We start from the raw sequence: 7,647 nt of genomic DNA on the forward strand, positions 1-7,647 counted from the left end.
ACACCCCTACCCACACCAACGCCCAGGCCCACACCTACACCCACACCCACACCCACATACAAACCTATACCCATAACCATACCAATACCCATACCGATCCCATACCAATACCCATACCCATACCCTTACACATACCTATACCCTTACCCACACACACACCCACAACCACAACCACACACACAAACAAACTCAACCACAAACATAACCACACCAAAACTCATACCCGCACCTACATCTACACCTGCACCTCATTTAGTTCTTTTTCATAACCAGTCATCCATACAGCAAATAGCACTAAACCCCTTTCACTAAGCTCACGTGCTAATGGCTGTATACCCTCCCCCCCCCCCTTCCACAATACAAGGTTGAGCTATAACCCCATAACATAACCCGGGCAGTGAAGGGTCAATCGCGTCCACAACACTCTTTAAAAAGCTAACCACTGTATCACTGAAAATTAGTCTTATCGTCGAAGCCAATTTTTAAAAACAAACGCGTTTATTCAAAAATCATTTTCTAGGCTGCCGATTAAATTTTATAAATAAACTTGGTATCAATTTAAAGGTAAATAAATGTAGTTTTTATTTGTTTAAGTCATCATGAACAATAATTAGGTTCAAAATCTTAGGCGACACCCTAAATTAAAGTGACTGAAAACTTCATGAAACAGTCCGCAGGCTTAGTTAACCTATACATTTTTTAAACGTTTATTAATAGATCGACCTCTTGTAGATGCGGCACAAAATTTATATTTGGTAAGGAGATACCTATTGTGACGTAGGCACCTGGAAAATACTAGATTCTTAGTCACATTAAGCAGTTACAAATTGAACCGACATCCACACACCAACACCACAGGAAGATGACTTAGACTAAGTCTTCCTAAGACAGCTCAATTTTTACCTATTAAATGGAAGTAACTGCGTCATGAATTTAAACTTTAAATTTCCTACGTTGTTTGACTACCCATAAAAAATAAACGAGCAAAATTTTTGGATTAAATAATAAGTCCTTAAAAATTTATACTAAAGTGCTTTTAAATCTCTGTGGAAATAAATAAATGGTGACTAACAATTATTCTTTGAGTCTTGGCTGGTGTAAACAAATAAAAAACGTCACAGATAAACTGTTTCGTTCATTGGTGCGGAGCTTTATGTAAGTGTTCTTAAAAGAAACTTGTAAATATACTAACATTATTGCATTAATATTTAAATTTAGGCAAGGCTATAAAATTGGTTGAAGCAAAGCCTAGCTCACAACGGCTAATTACATAATAAAAACAAAAAATACCTGGTCGTATGAACGCCACCAGACAGAGCACACCAAAGATCGCTGCCATTTTCATCATCTTCGGCTTTCTCTGTGTATGGTCTGAGCGCAGAAAAACAACCAACTTATAAAGGCCTGGTAGACTAATTAAGTTTTATTGACAAACAGTGGCGTAGCTACCGTAAAGCTAGCGTAAGCAAGGCATAGGGGCCAAGGCACATAGGAGCCCTTTTCCCTCTTTAATAAAACAAAAACTTATATATTGGAGTTTTTATTCTTTGTTTTATGTAAATAATTTTAAAAAGATTTTATATTCAGTGTGTTTATATGTGTGTGTGTAAGGGGGGGGGGGGGGGGGAAGGGTCGAACCAGGGCGCATCTAACCCTATAAATTTTTTGTTTTCATCCAATCGCCAAGAAAATTTTCCGAGACATTTTTTGAAAAACGTACCTGAAAGAAAACTCTGGGGATGGTTTCTAGCATTACATTTTATTTTAATTTTTTTATGGCGGCGCCTCGGCTGTAAGACGGTGCTGTTTGCCATTCAGTTTCTCAGGGGCTATTTTTGCACCTGGTGTCCGTTAGTCTGAATACCCGGTGCGCCCTGGGATACCCGTGAGCTCTTCAGCGCCTACATTCATTTAATGAGCGCCATTCACTAAGGTTACGGAGGGCTACTAAAATCGATAACTAAATCGAATAAGAGGTGTCCCCTAGCGCGTCAGCAGTAATAAAGGTTAGGTCCCCCGAGAAAGCCAGTGGCTACCTGAGGGAAAGAGATCCGTTAATTGCGCGTCCTGCATGGGTACTTCTAATTTAACAACCAAACTGCAACATGGGCAGCCTACTGCGCCTCCGGCTTACGGCTGACACCAAGCACAGGTGCACCCCACGATGTGCCTCTACGTTTGATGATTAAACCGAACATGGGTAGCATCCGGACACCTATGATAGTGTAACACGTCACTTCCGCGACACCCTTAGGTTATCGCTGAAAGGTGTTCAACCTCACTATTACGGAGGATGATCAACGTACACTCAAAGCTTTCATACAACACGCGCAAGGGCGCCTAATGGGTAGTGTGGACGAACCCGCGCCCCAGCAACAAAGATCCGAAAAAGATAACAGTGGTGTTGTTTACCATTTAACTATCTCAATTTAAGAAAAAAAAGGTCACACGACTACAAATACACAATTGGTAACGCGTTGATGAAACCCTTACAAATTGTTTCATTACACTGGTATGTGGGCAGTGTTTCTTCCAGACTTTTTTCTCCGGGGGGGAACTTGAAATTTTCGGGGGGGGGGGGGGGGCGGTAGACTTTCTTCGGGGGGGGGGGGGGCGGACACTGTTAAAAGTATATATTTTCTATATAAATTATATAAATTTCATTTCGTTCCGGGGGGGGGGGGGGGGGCGGTAAAAAATTTTCGGGGGGGCTTTGCCCCCCCCCCCCCCCCCGAAGAGATGCCTGGGTATGTGGGACTAGATCGAAGCTTTTTCATGCTGTATGCTAGCTATAGATAAACATTCTTTAACATTCCACTAATTATTTGCTCATTTTGATGCTGTTAATTTGTTATAAAACAAATTGTAGATATGCCCTTTAGGTCAGGTGCCATCCTAGGTATCTTACATAGAGAAGCAGATAAAATAGATCTCAAGGAACTTATTAATCATTTTTCAAAATTAAAAGCATGAGAAAAAAAAAGATCTAAATAAATTGTGAGTGAGAGTGGCGTCACAAGGTCGAGTGTTCCCTAATGTGTTTACTTAAGAAAATTGTGAGTGAGAGTGGCGTCACAAGGTCGAGTGTTCCCTAATGTGTTTACTTAAGACGCCACCCCATCGTCCCCAACAACTTTGTATTTTCTGTGGGGTACCACCCCTCTCTGACTTATCTTTTAATACCTTTGCTAGATACAACATTATTTTTTTCAGTAAATTTTACAATATTTCGTCATGGTGTCACGCCTAAATGTTGTTAGCCGTCTTGTGACCCAACTGTGTTTGGTTAACTGAAAAACAAAAACAAATTAACGGTAAGCCTGTAACAGTTTTACAAAACTACGGGGTCTACATAAAAAAACTACTAGAATGTAGTAGAAAATAGTAGTTGATTTCTTCGTTTCACTCCGTTGTAGTCTAACGGCTGACAAAGGGGAACACTGATAATTTTAGCATTGGGGCCTGAAAATCCTAGCTACACCTCTGTTGACAAACAATAAACATTTGTCTAAGGTTTACTCCAGAGTACATATTTAAGCTCGTATTACTGCTACATCGTTATATCATTTTTAACACTTCTGTTATTGAAATTTTTTATATTATTTTATCGACCTAATCATGGTGATACATTATGATTGTATATATACAGTTTACATTTTTTTTTCTAGCTTATGTGGTGCAGATCCAGGGCTTAAGTTTAACATGTGGGCGTCGATAAATGACGTCACATTCGTTGGGAGGTCCGATGGTTTGACGTCACATTTTTGCGCTTAAAAAAGCAATATGAGAAAACGGATTTTAGCCGTTATTTAGCGGTTTAGAAAACTCCTTTTATAAATTATAATACGAATTGATTAAAATACTCTATGTTGATAGAGTTCAGACAAGATTTAAGAAAAATATCAATGTTTTAAGAATTATTCAACTGCAACTTTGAGGGGTCTGGTTTTTTTGTGACGATTTGTGACGGAGAGGAGGGGGGAGGTAAAAATCGTCAAAAAAGGGTGACGTCATTCATGGATGACCCTCTGAGCGGGGCTCTCATGCATCTCTTTGGGTAGAGGGGCTCTAGGGGGGACATAGCCCCCCTACCCAAAGAGACGGAAGAACATCTTCCAACCTCACCCCAAGGAAATACAATTTATATAGAAAATATATACTCTTACCAGTGTCAGTCTCCGCCCGGAGAATTTAATTCGCGCCCCCCCCCCCCACCAGAAGAATTTACGGACTCACACCCCCCCCCCCCCATCAAAAAAAGGTATAGTGCCTCACCCCAGGAGAAAAATATCAGAAATAAACACTGTCTGTGTGAGTGAGGTTTATCCGCCAAAAAGTTAGAAACGTGTCGGGCACTGGTAAAAGTATATTTTCTATATAATATTTTATTTCTGTTGAAGAAGACGGTAGACGTGCTTCGGGATGGGTGGGAAAGGGGCTCGGAACCTGGAAGAGTCGCTTATAAAAGAAATTCTAAATGCGACTTTTATTGTCATGTTTGAGCTTTGGTGCATGGTTTAGAGGAATGACTTCGACTATGTTTAGTATCAATGTGTATTAACTACGTGTAGATGAATGTTAAATCCGATTAAAATGCCGATTTTGGATAAAATCCGTTTTCAATGACATTTTTCCTTTCCGGTGATTTAAGTTTTGGTTTCGATTTAGAGAAAAAGACAACACTATCAACCTAGCGCGCTTTGTTTGTATGACTCTCTCAACGGGTCATTTATATAGCTTGTAATAATTTTCATTTTATCACACACCTACAGCACAATCTACTTTCATGAGTCTGCACCGCTTTACACATCCTCAACATCCACTCCACACTAAGCCATCCACAGCAACAGCACAGAACACTGCCACTCGTGTTAACACCACTCTGCGCGTCATCAGCATCATATTACACTATATCCACAACCACATCTACACCACACTGCCCGTCATCAGCATCATATTACACTATATCCACATCCACATCTACACCACACTGCCCGTCATCAGTATCATATAACACTATGTCCACATCCACATCTACACCACACTGCCTGTCATTAGCATCATATTACACTATATCCACATCCACATCTACACCACACTGCCCGTCATCAGCATCATATTACACTATATCCACATCCACATCTACACCACACTGCCTGTCATTAGCATCATATTACACTATATCCACATCCACATCTACACCACACTGCCCGTCATCTGCGTCATATTACACTATATCCACATCCACATCTACACCACACTTCCCATTATTCACAGCCACCTGTTACACATGAACTCTATGTATCTCAATTTTTTCGTTGTCTATGATATTTTAAAACAGTCTGGCGTACTTTGATCGTCCTTTGAAAGTTTCAAATGTCACACTGCATTAGTTATCAAACGATTAGCACAACGTAAACCAGTAAACCATAGAAAAACATTATCTAAGTTTCCTATACTGTCCACCCATCCCATGCAATGAAGCCTGATGTAAACCAGTTAACCTATGAACATCACAGGCGAATATTTGAATTGATCTAAACTTACATATGTACATCCTTATGACGAAAGGTGTTTATTCAGTGTACTTTCAGGCATCACCAGAACCTAGAAATACAACGTCGAACACATACACGTACATGTAGACATAGACATAGACATAGACATAGACATAGACATAGACATAGACATAGACATAGACATAGACATAGACATAGACATAGACATAGACATAGACATAGACATAGACATAGACATAGACATAGACATAGACATAGACATAGACATAGACATAGACATAGACATAGACATAGACATAGACATAGACATAGACATAGACATAGACATAGACATAGACATAGACATAGACATAGACATAGACATAGACATAGACATAGACATAGACATAGACATAGACATAGACATAGACATAGACATAGACATAGACATAGACATAGACATAGACATAGACATAGACATAGACATAGACATAGACATAGACATAGACATAGACATAGACATAGACATAGACATAGACATAGACATAGACATAGACATAGACATAGACATAGACATAGACATAGACATAGACATAGACATAGACATAGACATAGACATAGACATAGACATAGACATAGACATAGACATAGACATAGACATAGACATAGACATAGACATAGACATAGACATAGACATAGACATAGACATAGACATAGACATAGACATAGACATAGACATAGACATAGACATAGACATAGACATAGACATAGACATAGACATAGACATAGACATAGACATAGACATAGACATAGACATAGACATAGACATAGACATAGACATAGACATAGACATAGACATAGACATAGACATAGACATAGACATAGACATAGACATAGACATAGACATAGACATAGACATAGACATAGACATAGACATAGACATAGACATAGACATAGACATAGACATAGACATAGACATAGACATAGACATAGACATAGACATAGACATAGACATAGACATAGACATAGACATAGACATAGACATAGACATAGACATAGACATAGACATAGACATAGACATAGACATAGACATAGACATAGACATAGACATAGACATAGACATAGACATAGACATAGACATAGACATAGACATAGACATAGACATAGACATAGACATAGACATAGACATAGACATAGACATAGACATAGACATAGACATAGACATAGACATAGACATAGACATAGACATAGACATAGACATAGACATAGACATAGACATAGACATAGACATAGACATAGACATAGACATAGACATAGACATAGACATAGACATAGACATAGACATAGACATAGACATAGACATAGACATAGACATAGACATAGACATAGACATAGACATAGACATAGACATAGACATAGACATAGACATAGACATAGACATAGACATAGACATAGACATAGACATAGACATAGACATAGACATAGACATAGACATAGACATAGACATAGACATAGACATAGACATAGACATAGACATAGACATAGACATAGACATAGACATAGACATAGACATAGACATAGACATAGACATAGACATAGACATAGACATAGACATAGACATAGACATAGACATAGACATAGACATAGACATAGACATAGACATAGACATAGACATAGACATAGACATAGACATAGACATAGACATAGACATAGACATAGACATAGACATAGACATAGACATAGACATAGACATAGACATAGACATAGACATAGACATAAACATAAACATAAACATAGACAGATTCGTGTATATATATATATATATATATATATATATATATAATATATATATATATATATATATATATATATATATATATATATTACATATTTATATAGCTATATATTTTTTAGATTATATACTTTATTGTATTTTCGTTTTTTTTATCTAGGAACGGCTATTGTGAGCATTGAATTTGTACTGAAATGAAATGAAGCTTTGTCGTTACTTTGAAGACTAGATTATACATCATGGAAAACTGTTTTTATTGTTATAGTACGTTAAGACAATGTTAAAAAGTAACTAACTTCATTTTTATTTAAAAATCAAATTAAAGCAGAAATTAAAGCAATTTTTAAGGCTTCAGAT

Source organism: Physella acuta, unplaced genomic scaffold, assembly GCF_028476545.2.
Source record: "Physella acuta isolate Inbredline_101_S28 unplaced genomic scaffold, ASM2847654v3 ptg000805l, whole genome shotgun sequence".
Classification (NCBI taxonomy): domain Eukaryota; kingdom Metazoa; phylum Mollusca; class Gastropoda; family Physidae; genus Physella; species Physella acuta.